This window comes from Aedes aegypti, chromosome 3 (genome assembly GCF_002204515.2).
Source record: "Aedes aegypti strain LVP_AGWG chromosome 3, AaegL5.0 Primary Assembly, whole genome shotgun sequence".
NCBI classification, from domain to species: Eukaryota; Metazoa; Arthropoda; class Insecta; order Diptera; family Culicidae; genus Aedes; species Aedes aegypti.
This window is the reverse complement of record NC_035109.1, coordinates 142,026,740-142,043,187: the sequence shown is the minus strand read 5'-3', so window position 1 is coordinate 142,043,187 and position 16,448 is coordinate 142,026,740. Positions and strand designations below refer to the sequence as shown.

Here is a 16,448-nt window from a genome sequence, read left to right as displayed (position 1 = left end):
TTCAGGAAGTGCGTTGGTTAAGATCTGGAGAACGTGAATTCAGAGACCTAGACCGCTAACACCGCATTCAAATACAACATCTACCACAGCGGTGGCCATAAAGCTGAACACGGAGTCGGTTTCATAGTGATCGGGAAACAGATGAAGCGCGTTATTAGGTGGAGGCCGATCATTGAGGATTATTATATTGAGGATTCGGGGCAAACTCTTCAACTACAGCCTGGTCAACGTCTATGCACCGACTAACGACAAACCCGATGACGTGAAGGACGCGTTTTACCATTGTCTCGACAAGATCTATGGAGAATGCTCAAAACACGACGTGAAAATTGTCATCAGCGACGCTAATGCGCAGGTCGGAAAAGAGGACTTCTTCCGCCCTATCATTGGTAAAGGAAGCCTTCACTCTGTTACCAACGACAACGGCCTACGTTTAGTATGCTGCCACCAGGGGGATGGCCATCAGTAACACCTACTTTGCACGCAAGGATATCCGCAAGCACACCTGGCAACACCCAAATGGCGAACTTTGCAACCAAATCGACCATGTTCTGGTAGACGGCTGACATTTTACCGATGTCATCAAGGGCAGCCGAAAAAGGGATCCATCGCAGAAAGAAAAAGGAGCATGAAGAGGCAGTAATTGTTCAGGCGCAAGAAGCTATGGAACAGAACAACATGCGACGGTTCAACGAGTCCGTAAATGGTGTGCGGAGAAAAACAGTGCCGTCTCCCGCCATGTGCAACCACCGCGAAGGAAACTTGCTGAAGGATAAAACTATGGTGGCCGCCAGGTGGAAAGAGTACTTCGAGTCATTGTTGAACGGAGATAACGAAAGCGGATCTGGTAGCAGAATTCAAATCGATGACGATGGACTGGCTGTGGAACCTCCAACGCTAGATGAGGTAAAGAAAGCTATCAATGGGCTGAAGAACAACAAGGCTGCTGGGAAGGACGAGCTCCCGGCCGAACTTCTCAAACACGGAAGTGAGCAGCTGCACGAACTCCTTCGAGGATATGGGAGGAAGAACAAATGCCCACTAGTTGGTTGGAAGGTCTCATTTCCCCTTTGTACAAGAAAGGGCATCGACTAGAGTGCGCCAATTACCGAGGGATAACACTCCTTAATTCGGCGTACAAAATCATGACTGGAATTCTGTTCAACAGATTGAGACCGTATGAGGAGTCCTTTGTCGGCGAATACCAAGCTGGTTTTCGAGAGGGCCGATCAACGACGGATCAAAAAAGACAATTTACACCGTCTTCAGCCAAAGGCTGCACATACTGAACATTCACAAACATTAGGCAACGGACAACACGGAACACCCAGTAGTCCAGTGATGAATTTTTCGTTTTACGAAAAGTTTTCACCGACTGGAGCGGGAATCGAACCCACGCTTCGTGGCACTCACAATACGCCTAAACGACTGACGCCGCTAACCGCACGGCCACGAAGCCCAATCTTTACCCTGCGTCAAATCCTAGATAAATTCCGGGAGTACAACTTGCAGACTCATCATCTGTTTGTAGATTTCAAAGCAGCGTATAGAAACGAGTTGTGGCAAATTATGTCCGAACATGGCTTTCCAGCGAAGCTGATTAGACTGATTCGTGCAACGCTTGATGGATTGAAATCAAGCGTACGGGTGGTGGACGAGATTTTGTCATTGTTCGTAACTTTAGATGGATTGAAACAGGGTGACGCTCTTTCTAACTTGCTGTTTAACATAGCGCTCGAAGGTGCTATCATTAGAGCCGGTGTGCAGAGAAGCAGTACCATTATCACACGTTCTCATATGCTCCTTGGCTTTGCGGACGATATCGACATCATCGGGATTGACCGTCGGGCAGTAAAAGAAGCGTTCGTGCCTTTCAAGAGGGAGACAGCGAAGATCGGGCTAACGTTCAACTTCACAAAAACGAAGTACATGATAGCTGGTAGTCAACGTGGGTCCGGACGTGTTAGTGGTAGCGAAATGGTGCTAGGTGGTGAAAAGTTTGAAGTGGTGGAAGAATTAGTGTATCTTGGAACACTAGTGACATGCGACAATGATGTTACCCGCGAGGTGAAAAGACGTACTGCAGCTGCGAGTTGGGCTTTCTACGGGCTCCGTAACCAGCGGAAGTCCCGTAGCCTGCAAACGAAAACAAAACTCGCGTTATACAAGACACTGCTCCTTCCTATATGGCCATGAATCATGGACATTGAAGGAAGTCGAGCGGAGAGCTTTCGGGGTGTTTGAACGTAAAGTGCTGCGAACAATACTCGGCGGTAAACTAGAAAACGGCATCTGGCGGCGTCGCATGAATCACGAGTTGTACCAAGTGTATAAAGAGGTGGATATTGTCAAGCGCATAAAACACGGCAGGCTGCGTTAGGCTAGTCACGTTGTCCGTATGCCGGAAGAACGACAAGCAAAGATAATATTCAACAGAGAACCCGAACGAGGCTGCCAACTTCGTGGTAGGCCGCGCACACGATGGCTTTTTGCGATTGAGGAGGACTTAAGAGTACTTAACGTTCAGGGCGACTGGAAGCGAATGGCCCAGGACCGAGCCCAGTGGAGAAGACTCATCCATTCGTCGCAGATTCATCGTAGCGAATTGTAGCACATCAAGTATTGTCACTCATATAATGCATCAAAAAGCTTAAAACTGAATTAGTTACCCCGTATATTAAACAGTATTATAATTTGCATACTTTGTATCAAACTTTATAACTTGGTTTGATATGTTTTTTTTATAGAATTAGAACTCTTCTTGTTATGTTTATGTTATTATTTACACACTTGTTGTTATAATTTAAGTTATTTTAACAACATCCTGCATCATGTTTGTTACAGCCTATGTTCAACCTATGTTATAATATAATAACATGTGCTGACATAATTTTGTTATGTACCCTTAGCAATTTGCACTTACCGGTGATTGAACTTGTTGGGTTGTTGCAATAATCAAATTGAGTGTCGAATGTCGAGTTCTATTTCTACTCCTTCTTATCATTCTCCTTCATCTTCTTCTTCTTGATATTACGTCCTTATTGGGACAGAGCCTGCTTCTCAGTATGTGGTTCTCAAAACCAAGCAACCTCAAAAGTTCACCCATGATTTTCATGCAAAACGAGCATTATACACAACCTCTGCCGCCTTTTTGCATGAACCGTCAAAATTAGACGGACATCTACCTTCATTTTACTTTAACAGTGAGCAAAGTGGAACCGGAACGCGCCTTTGGTGCAATTTGTTGGCTAAGTGTGAGATTCTTTAGATAATTTTCAGAAAGTTCGATTGGTAAAGTTTCTATTGAGCAGCAATTTCAACCAAACCAGTTAAAGTAACGAATTATAAAGTTTCATACAATTCCTCCAAGATTTCCCTAAAAATCTATCATTCCTTTCAGGATTTTTTTTTCTCCGAAGAATCCGACAGAAAATTCCCCATAAAAATGTCTAGGGATTCCTGTAGTGATTTTACAGGGTTTTTTGTATCCTCTCCGTGTAATTTCCAAACTTTAAGGAGTGTTTCAGAAACTCCTCAATGTAGAATTTGATTTCTATAAAGGCGCAATGAGTTTATGAGTTTTTTACTAACATTTGATGCATACATGCCTTTAGATATCTCCTCTCGAATTCCTCCAGGAATTAGACTCGGAATTCCTATAAGTATTGATGCAGAGATACTGCCAATGTATATTAATGAATTATTTCAAGATTTGTTGAAGGAATTATTGCAAATTTCATCCTCAAGATAATTTTCAGACATCACTCCTGGTATTCTTTTCTAGAACTCTGCCACAAATTTTGCATCAATTTCATCAATTAAGCCTGAATATTTTTATGTGCACCTGCAGTACCGTTTTGATTCATATTACGGACACTTAAGGACTCAGGGAAATATAACCCAGCATAGAGCATACAAAATAAATCATTCTGTATGATTCCTTAGCGCTATCGAGCGTCGGAAGCCCTTTACTTTCGAATGGTGGGTGAAGAATACGCTTCCGCAACTTCAATAATTTTAAATAAATCAAAATGTGTGGCCTTTTCATGATTCTTATTCCGGACGCTTACTCACTTTTGCCTCATATTCCGGACACTTTGAATCGAATTCCGGACAGCTCACGATAATCATTAATGGAACAGTCCAATCATCAATCGAAATCGTTAAACCACCAAAGAGACATCTAAGGTAGTTGGGCATTATAAATTTTCAAAGATATTTATGGAAAAAGTTTACTAAAACGAGCCTTGAAATTGAGAACTTTTGAACAGCAAAAATTGAAACATTTTGCGTGAAATGTTTCCCATACAAAGTAGAGTGTCCGGAATTTGAAGCTGTCCGTAATATGAATCAAAACGGTAATTTCACTTTGAAACTGCGAGCTGGTATGTCAACATGACTTCCAAAACGAATGACGGGCTACTTAGCCTTAAGTGATTCCCAAAAAATATATAATGTCATTATCGGAATTCCTGGTGTAGCTATTGACTGAGTTCGGGGGAAAATGCATCAGAAAATATGCAAAAGAATTGCAGAAGGCGTCTTCTCAAAATAAAAATGGGGGTGGGACATTTCGCATAAGGACGATTCGCATAAGAACGTTTGGCATAATGGACATTTGGCATAATGAGAATTATATGCCTTTTTTAAAATGTTCTTGTATGAAACTACATTATGCAAAACGTCCATTATGCCGAACGTCCGTATGCGAAACGTCCTTATGCGAAAATTCTTTATGCGAAATCACCACCAAAAAAATAATATGCCGAAGGTGCCGTCTTAGATGAATAATTGGATGAATTCATATAAACTTCTCAGTAAGTTCTTTGCTATAACTCGTAAAACAAAATCATGAAGCAAGACTTTGTGTTTGAAGTAATTTCTGGTATGATTCCAAAGATTCATGGGCTTCGTAGCCGTGCGGTTAGCGGCGTCAGTCGTTTAGGCGTATTGTGCTACAGAGTTCGATTCCCGCCCCAGTCGGAGAAAACTTTTCGTCAAACGGAAAATTCTTCTTTGGTCCACTGGTCGTTCCGTGTGTCCGGTAAGTTATGTTCAGTCTGTGCAGCCTATGGCTGAAGACGGTGTAAATTGTCTTTTGTCTAAAAAATACCCATAGGTATTGCTGATGACTCGATGCAGAAAGAATTAGTTAGCTATGGAAACACATTGACCCTGGTGTGATAATAGAAGAATTCCTTGAAGAAACATGTAGAGGAATCTAAGATTCTTTAATCAAATTAATTGACATATTCTTCGAAGGATTTCTAGATGGATTCATTTTAAGATAATTTAGCAAATATTGGCATTAATTTTTCCATGATAGATTTTTAAATGACTCCACTAAAAATATACTGCAGACTGTTTATAAAACATTTGAATGGTTTCTGGTAAAATTAATATTATGGTGCACTCTAAAAACTCTTGAAGAGAACACAACAATTTTACAAATATAAATGCTGAAGATGATTTTTTGTCGAATTCAAACACAATATTAATTTACGTGACGATTTTTTTTTTCATTGGAAACGTAAAATTCCCTAAATGATTTCTAGCAAGATCTTTGGTAAAATTCTGATTTAAAGTTAGAGTCCAGGAGTTTATCATGACGCAATTATATGTAAATATGCTGGAAACAATATTTGAACAATTTAAACAATATACGGTCAACTCTCCCTTATACCATGTTCAGACTACAGCTGATATTATGGAATAACAGCTTTCTTGATATGAGAAACTATACATTCACTGGACATAAGATGTATGACGTTTGATATCAAGATAGCTCATATTACGTAATATCAGCTCTAGTCTGAACGTAGTATTACTCGATATTCCGTATATCGATATCCAGTCATACTGCCGTGAATCGCAAGTCGGTACCATCTGCATTTTGGTCAAAATTGAGTTGATATCAGTTTTCAAGTTGTGTTGAAATGATCTTTCGGCTGCTCTTACGAGAACATTTTTGCTCGGTGGAATCAGGAAAAAAAAACACCAATTTGAAATGTCCCATAATAAAAAATAATCGCATGTCAGTTCCATTACTGATTTTAAAACGGTGTATCACAAAAATTATGAAAGTTTAATTTAGATCGAAACGTGCTTCAAACTCCTGGAACTTATGCAATATTTGTTCGAAAAACGAGTTTGAAAACTTCTCATTCATTTTTTTTTTCAATGCCTACTTCTTACAGATGGGACTAATTTTCGATTCACGGCAGCATAGTAAAAGTTAGTGTTTCCATGGCTACCTCGATGGTCCCTTAGATCCAGGCTTCTGGCACCACAATACTACCCCCTGGGAAAAAAAACGAGCCATCACCTCTGGTTCCCACTGGGAAGTGGTTCTCCAAGATAGTTCAATGTTAGTAAACAAATAGTCGTTTCGGGATAAACAATCTAGAACGGCGGAACAATTTTTATGGGGAAAATGTGTATAATACCACTTTATGCTGTTTTAAATAGGCACACAAACCAAAGACAAATTAAAGACCTCCATGTCCCTTGCAGTTGCCCAAAATGTTATGGCTCATAAGGTAATCTAGAATGCCGTGAAAAGTGTACTGCGATCTGTCAAACTTGGGTACCTTTTGTACTACCGAGGGACGAAATGCAGTACCGTAATTTCGGGTGAAATTGATCATTTTTCACGGTATTTTTAGTCTGTTTTCTATAATGTTAACAATGCCAAACAACTAAATGCAGGAAAACAAGTACGAATGTGAGCCTCATCGACTCATGTACCGAAATTTTCTAACAAAAATCATTTAAGTGTTAACAAATATCTCTAAAATAAAAAAATCAGGGGATCTCATTTCGGGGTGAAATTGATCACTTGTCAATGCCATTATTGTTAGTTTTCAAAACAACTCTATATGATAAATTTGAGCACCCTGAATCCGAATATGCTTGTCAAATTCTTAACAATGCAATATTTATATAAATAACGAACAGTTAAATTTCAAGAATTACGCGGAAAACGCCTAAATGTATGCAATTTCCTAAGGAAATCAATGATATCAGAAATTCAACAGAAATTCAATTATTTCAACCATCTGAGCTAATTGGTACGAGTTTTGGTGAAGAAATCTGGTTTGGGGATATACCTCAAGCATCCTCACAAACTGTTAGGTTTATACTTTGTTCAAATCCTTGCTTAGAAATAGAAGTTTATAGGTGTTTGTCAATACTGTACCGTGCATGATTTTGAAATTTTACATCATTTTCATAGTAATAAACATTCATCAACGCAAAAAACTTCACAACACACAATTTGACAATAGTTATGACAAACATCGTTCATTTACTGCAACTTACATTGATGTTTGTGCTCCATTACGCATAAATAAAATCGTGTGATACGATGATCAATTTCACCCTTCTGATCAATTACACCCGATTTTACGGTACTAGAAGTGGTACCCAATCTGAGCCCGAGTGTGACGGACCTGCACAAACGCTTAATTTATTTGATTCTGAACAAAAACGTTTTTTTATGATGAGTCTCGAAGTTTGTTTGGCAAAATGAAAAATTATTATTGATACGATTTGGCCAAAGTGAGTAATTACTCTTGAGTTTGATGCTCACTGCAAAAAAACATGGCTACTTATCAATACGCTGCTTGGAACGCATTTGCTCTGGTTTTGTGTTCTTCTTCTCCCTTACTCGATGGTCCCTTCCATATCGAGTTAAGGCTAAGTAGCCCGTCATTCATTTTGTCAGCCATCTAGTTATTGCAACTTGCAATTTTAAAGTAATAAATCTCAGTTCTCACAAGTAATATTGATCCATAAAAGTATCACTATATGCGCTTATGTGCGGAAAGTATGCTGATACTTTTTCAGCTACATCATTGCAATTTCAACAAATTATTATTAATTCGAAATTCTGACATGATTTAGCAACAATCATCAAAGTTGCGTACAAATTTCAATGACGGCCTACTTTGCCTTAAGGAGAGTGCTGTTCGTACACAAGTTCTTTCTTCTCTCGAAAGCTTTTAAAACTATCTTAAGCAGTTAAAGCAGTACATCACAGTTCTACTAAAACAGTTCTTTTCAGTGCTACTTTTTGTACCTTTTGATCCCTTTTCAATCCTTATTTGGACCCGTGCCTTCGATCTTTCGTTGGACCCGTTAGCGAAAGCTAGCGGTGGTAATCCTTCTTGGATACCGTCTTCTAAAAAACAAAAAAACCTCTTTACAGGTTACTTCTTCTTCCGTTTGTTCACTGAATATAGTTGCAACTACGAACGAAAGGAAGGATGAATCTCTGAATTCGCAACATTCTTCCATAAAAGTGGGTTTTAAAACTGTCACTTAAGGCGAAGTAGGCCGTCATTGAAATTTGTACGCGTCGTTGATGATTGTTGCTAATTCATCTCACTTTTTCGAATCAAAGAAAATCAGTTGGTTTTGCACTGATACAGCTAAAAAATATCAGCATACTTTATACATGTTAGCGCGTACAGTGATACTTTTTCAAGTCAATATAAAATATCAAGACTGAGTTTTATCACTTTATGTAAGCTGAAAAGTCATCATTGTTGCCAAAACGAATGACGGGCTACTTAGCCTTAACCAGGCAAAAATGGAAGAAAGGACGTTTCTATGGAATGCGCGCTTTCTTACAAGGGCATAATGTTTAATGTTGATAATTGCATCAAATTGGGCAATCAGTTCAATGCTTTAGACAAATTTTCCGAACATCGAATCGAAGCAGCCTGTAACCCAGGTTCTTTCAAGTGATGAAACAAAGAGTGCCGCCAATCGTGGTCAGTTGTTTGGAAGAATTTAGTCAGAATATCTTGAACTCAATTATGGAAATAAAGGTTTGCTTCCAAATCGCAGAGACAGGGATGGAGAAGGCTTTTTCATTCGGCGTAGATTCGACGCAATAGCAAGGAATTGTTGCCCATCAAGTATCAAGTAAGTAGGATCCATTTTTTTTATATTTTGAATTGGAATGCTCGCTCCCGTTCTCAATTCAAGAAACAAACGTATTACTTTCAAGTTTATCAAAGTTTAAAGAGTTGTACACATTTGTTTGAGCGACTGATTAGGTGTAAAAGACACCTAACACTGGCAACTGACAAATACACCTTTCTCAACCGAGGGAAAGATAACCATTTACTTAGCACACAAGTCCACCGTATAATGAAACGTGGAAACCACCGGAGCGAACCGCGCCAATAAGGGCTCCCATTTGTCGACGGACAATAAACGACATGCCCGTATTTACGATGGTCTATGTCGTCTGGCTAAGGAGACGTATATTCCACGCTGGCTGGTTGGTAAACCAAATGCATCTCTCTCTCTCTATCAGTATGCACTACATGCACCGTGCAATGTCGTCGTAGTCATCGCCGTTTGTCGTCTGCTGCTGCTGCTGGCTAGATGCGCTATTTCTGTATTGCAAACATACGCCTCATGCCGATGGTATTTATGAACGGGTTAGACAATCAGACGTAACACTGAAGAAATTTCTATTTTGGATATTTTATGTAACTCATTAGTACTACGCCAGGGAGGGAGCTTCAAAATGATTTTCAAGTTTTTATTTATATTGGTACAGCATACAACATGACCGGCCTGAAAATTTGTTTGAAGGTCAAAAGCACAAAGCTTCGATTATCTGTTAATAAGTGAGTACAAACATTTTATATAATTTTACATTTGGCTTAAATGCCCTCAATGTGTTTTACGAAATTTAAATTTTTATCTAGCATGAGCCCTAGATACTCAACTTCATCTGACCAGTTTATTGGAACCCCTCATCGTGACAAAATGTCTTTTTGAAGTTTTCAAATAAAGAGCTTTTGATTTATGTGGGAATATTACAATTTGAGTTTTGGAAGCATTAGAAGAAATCTTCCATTTTTGCAAGTATGAAGCAATTGTTCTATGTGTTACGTCTGTTTGTCCGTCGTTTGAAGGTGCAACGGGTTGGGTCCCGGCCTTTGCCTTCCGAGAAACGTGCACAATTATCGGGCGTGTCATCAATCGTTAGCTGGTGAGCTTGATGTGTCGTTTGGAGATGGACGTGTCGTACCGAAGTAGCTTGGGTGACTTTCCAGGGAGCCGAATTATGTTCTCGTTGCCTACGCTACTACTGACTTCCGCACTATTTTCTTGATCGCGAATTTATAGCCGAATTATATCCCGATAAGAAATGGATAACACAATTACACCAACCAAAACTGTTACAGTGATACTTCGATATAACGTTACTAGATTGTTATTCTTGCTTCGTAAAATCTGAGTTACGTTATGGAGTAGTGTGTGATCTTCTGGTTCCGTTGCATGCTCCTGTGGGGTTCGCGACGGAATCAAGACCAATTCGTTTGTACGAGTGTGAATAGATATTCGATCGAGGATGGATTGCCAACTGGTGAGCTCGTTTGATGCTTATGATAACACATTTTTATCGTGGCTACGTTACGTTTATGCTATTTTTAAACAAAATATGGATGGTTCGTCACTACAAGCGTCAACATAAAACCTTACTATCCATCTTCTTCTTCTTGGCATAACGTCGTCACTGGGACAGAGCCTGCTTCCCGCTAAATGTTCTTATGAGTACTTCCACTGTTATTAACTGAGAGCTTTTCTTTGCCAAAGCTACCATATTCGCATTCGTATATCGTGTGGCAGGTACGATGATACTCCATGACCAGGGAAGTCTGTTACGTTAAGTTATGATTTGTAAATATTTATAAGTCAGTATCAAGAAAACTATCAAAATAGCAAATGCCGAACGTACTACGCTAGCCAACATCATTTCGCTCCGTGTATCAACGGCCAATTCAAAACACGCTCCAACAAAAAGGCCTTTAGCAAAGCGACGACGCAAAATCAAGGCAACGCCGTAATGCAAAAGATCACTCACACAGCGATACAATTGATAGCAGTAGAGCACAGTCATCCGGTGTGGTCTCGTCATCGTCATTCGTAGCCGTCCGTTCGATCGCGGTAGAAGCGACCACGCGAGTGCAGAAAAGCAAAGTTTAATCCCATCGGGAGAAAACTTCCAAGAGGAAATAATCACACGATCTATATTTAGATACGTGCCTAAAGGTGAGTGGGAGTGAAAACGTCCTGCATGACACGATAAACAAGAATGTTTCCAACATTTCAAGGACGACGAAACGAACCAGCAGATTAGCCAGCCAGCACCACGTTTAAGCTAACCTCAAAAGGTTCGCTTGGCCGAATACTCACTCTCCGAACGACTGGAATTACGGTTTACGGAGGTCAGGAGTCACTCTACACGACGATTTGCCATCCGGTAAGCCAAAAAACTCTAAATGCGAGAATATGTACTAACTAAAACTGTTCTCCAGCCACGAGCCACGTTGATCCACCACACACGATAGTGGAATCGCAGGGAGGACGCCATCTTTCCATCTGCACCATAAGGATTTGGGCAGAGCACGAGGCCTTCCGAAGGAAGTAGGTAGAAAATCCCTTCGAAATTGAGCACCGGCTAATCCTTTGGGATGCCAGGGCCTCTTTTTTATTCGCAGACTGGTCTTCTTCTGCGGACCTTGCAGTTTCCCCTTTTCTGGGTAGAAGTGGCAACTTTCGTCGCACCGAGGATCCAGTGAGCGGAATCGATTGGTAAGACGAAGACACAGTAGATACGAGAGAGGCTCTCCAACAGGATCGACAAAGTGGACATCGTGGACCAAAAGGTGTGCAGACAAACGGCCAATACGGCAGGAGACGCATCAAGCGGAAATCATTCCGAACACTGCTGGTGTCGGTCGACAATCTGAAGTGAAGGAGAACCGAGAACAACCCCGTGAGCGGTCGAAAAGTCTAATAGCTGGTTGGAAGCGGTCAGGATGAGCGAGGATTGGTCAGCTGATGAACCGGGCGTTGGCAAGGAGCAGCATGGGGGACGCCCCAAGAAGATAAGTGCTAGTTTATAAGGAAAACCTTGGCTTTAGCCAGCATAATGATTAGCTCCTAAGAAGATTCGGTCACTATTCAGGGATAAAACCCAAATATATGTATTAAACTGCGATACGTTTTGAGATTTTAGTTGCGCTTTAGCCCTCAGTGTTTGTGGTTCGGATTTTGTCTTTCGCTACCGGTAATAAGCTCTACCGCTACCGGGGAACCTGCAACACTGGCGCCCAACTGAAAATCCACATAGATTAACTACCGTTTAGCGAAATTTTTGGTTCAGTTTTGGTTTGGTTTTGTGCAATTTCGGTTATCCGGCATACGATAATCAATATAACATTAACCCTTACGCATATTAAGCAACAGAATAATGGATTACACACATTTGACGGACGAAGAAGTGACCTACGAGTTGGCTTTACGCCACGTTGTCAATCTAGGTCCGACCACACATAGGGGGAAAGTTCTTCGCCTCAAGGCTCTCATTCAAGAAGAGAACTTGAGAGATAACAAGCCCACTAGCTCGGAACATGTTATGAGTTCCCAATCTAACTTAGAACTTTGCGAGTTGCAAGTTCAGCAGCTACAGATTAGCACCGAAGCAGCCATTCGGACAGCTAACAATGCAGCTTTAAACCAAATTCGTACACGTCTTCACCACTATCGCGACCGCTTGAAATTAATTCGCCCCCCCATTAATTTGCGGGAGACGCATGGTATGCTAACCGTACATGTCGACGTACTATTGAACAAAATCTACGGGACAAGTGTAGTGAATGGTGTGCCAAGGAGTGAGAGTGTTGTGAGTCAAGCGCCATCAACCGGCGCAGTGAGACGAAGCAGTGGCGAGAACGAAGGAGCAGTCGGAGGAACGACGGATGCCACGATTCCGGTGGGCGACACTTCGAGGCAAGACCCCACACCACCACCTGTGACGTCATTCTCGGGTGGACAAGGACAAGGATTGCTGTTTTCGAGCTCGTTTCGAGCACGAGACAACGAAGACACTGGCGAAAGAGAGTTCAGACAGCAAGCCACATCACCACCACCTCCCTACCATCCCCGGGATCGCGGTCCATGGAACTCCTCGACACGGGAACACCAGTCGCTAGAAACCCGGGAACTGCAAGCAAGGATAACGGAGATGCAGGAGAGAGAACAGCGGATGCGCGAAGAATACTACCGTATGCGAGATGATCTGGAACGGTTGATTCGCCGAGAACGACCGGCGCCGGAGCGAGTGGACGAAAGGCGGATGCAGAAGGCGGTACACAACTGGCCCTTCAAGTTCCGCGGCGAGAAGGACACCACGTCACTTAACGTGTTCCTGGACCGCGTGGAGACCTTTGCGAGATCGGAAGGTATGAGCGACGCTACACTTTTAAGTTCCATCAAGCATTTACTCCAGGAGGACGCCATCGACTGGTACGCGCGAGCAACATCGCAAAACCTGTTGCGAACATGGGACCAGTTTAAGCGAGAAATCCGGAGAGAATTCCTGCCCAGCGGATACTCCCAAATTCTGCGTCTGGAGGCCAGCTTCAGATTCCAAGGAAAAGAGGAATCCTTTGCGAAATTCTATCGCGATATCTCAGCACTTTTCCGTTTTGTGGATCCACCGATTCCGGACGACGAGAAATTCTTCCTGGTGAAGAAGAATATGAACGAGAATTATGCAGCCATCGTCACAGCAGCGAGACCACGTTCGCTGGAAGAAATGGTAGAAGTCTGCACTGGTTACGACGAGACAAGAATGCTCCTGAATAGACAGCGTCGGATTCCGATTCCACACAGTGCGCTGTTAGAACCGAACTTTGCTACGCCAGTAGCAACAAACAAACCGCCGCCGATTCAGCATCAGCAGCAGCCACCGCGCTTCAGCAGAATCCATGTGGTAGAGGCGGAAGAAAGTAATTCCGAACAAGAGTTAGCGGAAGAGCACGGCGAAGACGCTTGGCAACACAACATCGACGAACTGGTTGAACAAGTCAACGCGTTGAAGCTGAACCAGGAGCGGAGATTTTCAAGACCAAGTTTAGGCGCACGGGACGAAAGACAATTCAGGTCGACAGACAGGTACAACCGTTCAGAGGCTGACGTTCTGAGAACAGGGCGGCAGCAAATGAGGGAAGCACAAGCACAGCAGCAGCGGCAACAAGCGGCGCCATATCAGCAACGGCAACCACAACAGCAGCCGGAACAGGTTCGAAGCAGAGCGGGCTGGCAAACGCAGCAGTGGACTCCAAACACGGTGGAGGAACCGAGCGAGAGCAACCGGCGGAGCTACCGTTTACAGCCAGAACCGGTCAGGCAACCGGAAAGTCGCCATGAAGAACAGCAAGGAGCTCCGAACAACCAGCGGATAGCGATGGTTTGCTGGAACTGTGACGAGGAAGGCCACAGGTTCATGGACTGCCCAAAACCGCAAGCGATCCTTTTCTGCTACCGGTGTGGACGGAAAGGCTACTCGTTGCGCAGTTGCTTCACGTGCCGCACGGACGCGGTAAACTACCCAGCGGAGAACCAGCAGTAGAGGGGAGCAGCTCTCCGCACATTCTCGGAGACCCCTCCGACATCCCAGAATTTAAAAACATAAACTCCATCATTATAAACCCCGGAAGCGACAATCGACCGCACGCCGTCATTTCAGTGCTCGGAAAAGAGCTCACTGCTTTGCTGGACAGCGGAGCAAACTGCTCTCTACTAGGAGGCGCAGTAGTAGGATTAGCAGAGGAATATGGCCTGCAGAAAGGTACCGTCTGTGGCGGAATAAAAACGGCAGACGGCACAAAACATAGAATAACAAATTTCGTCTATCTTCCCATCGTATACAACAACCGCAACGAAGTTCTTCCAGTGCTACTGGTGCCCTCCATTCCGGACTGCATCATTCTCGGAATGAACTTCTGGGAAAAGTTTGGAGTTAAAGCGGTGTGTTGCACAGTCGAATCCCAGCAGGAAGAGGAAGAAGGCAGCGAAGAACAAGAGATGAAGCAGCTGAATCCCGAGCAGAAGAGACGTCTAGAGCAGGCGATCCAAAGGTTCCCGAAAGCGGTTGAAGGCAAGCTAGGACGTACCAGGCTGTACGAGCACCGAATAGACGTAGGAAACGCACCGCCACGGAAGCAACGGCATTACCCCATGTCGCCGTATGTTCTGCAGGAGGTGAATAGAGAGATCGACCGGATGATAGCGCTGGACGTGATCGAAGAGGCGCAATTCTCGCCATGGAACAACCCGCTGGTCGCCGTCAAGAAGAAGACTGGGCAGTATCGCGTTTGCTTGGACGCTAGACACCTCAACTCCATCATGGTGAACGAGGGCTACCCGATTCCCCAGATCGCGGTGATTACCAACAACCTCCGAAGCAGCAAGTATATCTCGTCCATCGATCTCAAGGATGCCTTCTGGCAACTACCTCTCCATTCCGGTTCGAGGCCGCTAACAGCATTCACCGTCCCATCCAGAGGCCACTTCCAGTTCAAGGTGGTGCCATTCGGACTATGTACAGCTAGCCAAGCTCTGGCGCGAATTATGACACACCTGTTCGCCGACTTAGAACCGCTGGTATTTCATTACCTCGATGACATCATCATCTGCTCCGAGACCTTTGAAGAACACATAGCACTTCTTGAAGAAGTTGCCCGCCGGCTGTGCCAAGCAAATCTCACGATTTCGGCGGAAAAATCCAAGTTTTGCAGGAAGAGCATGAAGTACCTCGGCTACGTGATTGACGAGCAAGGCTGGCGTGTAGATGATGAGAAGATCCAAGCGATCGTGCAGTTTCCAACTCCAACGACGAGGAAAGAAGTACAGCGTTTTCTCGGTGTCTGCAATTGGTACCGACGCTTTATCGCCGGATTCTCGCAACTGGCGGCTCCGTTAACGAACCTGACGTCAGGCAACGCCAAGTTCCGCTGGAATCCGATCGCCGAAGAAGCATTCCTCAAACTAAAAGCAGCCCTAGTTTCGGCGCCGGTGCTAGCGATGCCCGACTACAGCAAGCCATTCGCCATAGCGTGCGATGCCAGTGATACTGCAATTGGAGCGGTGCTAACGCAGGAGATTAACGACGAGGAGCACCCAATCAGCTACTTCTCGCAGAAGCTGTCAGCGTCGGAAAGAAAATACTCGGTCACAGAGCGGGAGTGTCTCGCTGTGATCCGAGCAATCGAGAAGTTCAGGGCGTATGTGGAAGGAATCCGATTCATCGTGTACTGCGATCATGCGGCGCTCAGCTACCTAAAGTCCATGAAGAACCCGACGGCGCTGATGAGTCGTTGGCTGTTGCGTCTGAACGCGTTCGACTTTGAGATCCGATACAGGAAGGGATCTATCAACGTTGTTCCAGATGCTCTTTCGAGAACGGTAGCAGAAGCGGTGTTTACCGCAGATCAGGTGCAAGATCCGTGGTACAGAAAGCTGGTGGAGAAGGTGAAAAGCGAAGGAGATCAGTTCCCGGACTTTCGCATAGCAAACGACACGCTGTTCAAAAACTGCCGCTGTAAGAACGAAGTCGGAGCAGTCTGCCACAA

The 16,448-nt window shown here is 43.6% G+C and overlaps 1 protein-coding gene and 1 long non-coding RNA gene across 6 annotated transcripts in view; one reads left to right on the top strand and one right to left on the bottom strand.

Annotated features, from left to right (window-relative positions):
- Window positions 1-16,448, bottom strand: part of LOC5567586 (solute carrier family 12 member 1) — a 226,306-nt gene that overhangs the window by 161,947 nt on the left and 47,911 nt on the right. The gene's annotated exons all lie outside the window — the stretch shown is intronic.
- On the top strand, window positions 10,718-12,031 carry LOC110679340. Its single transcript, XR_002502409.1, has 4 exons — window positions 10,718-11,079; window positions 11,142-11,290; window positions 11,346-11,454; window positions 11,509-12,031. It is a non-coding gene; the product is annotated as an uncharacterized LOC110679340 (long non-coding RNA).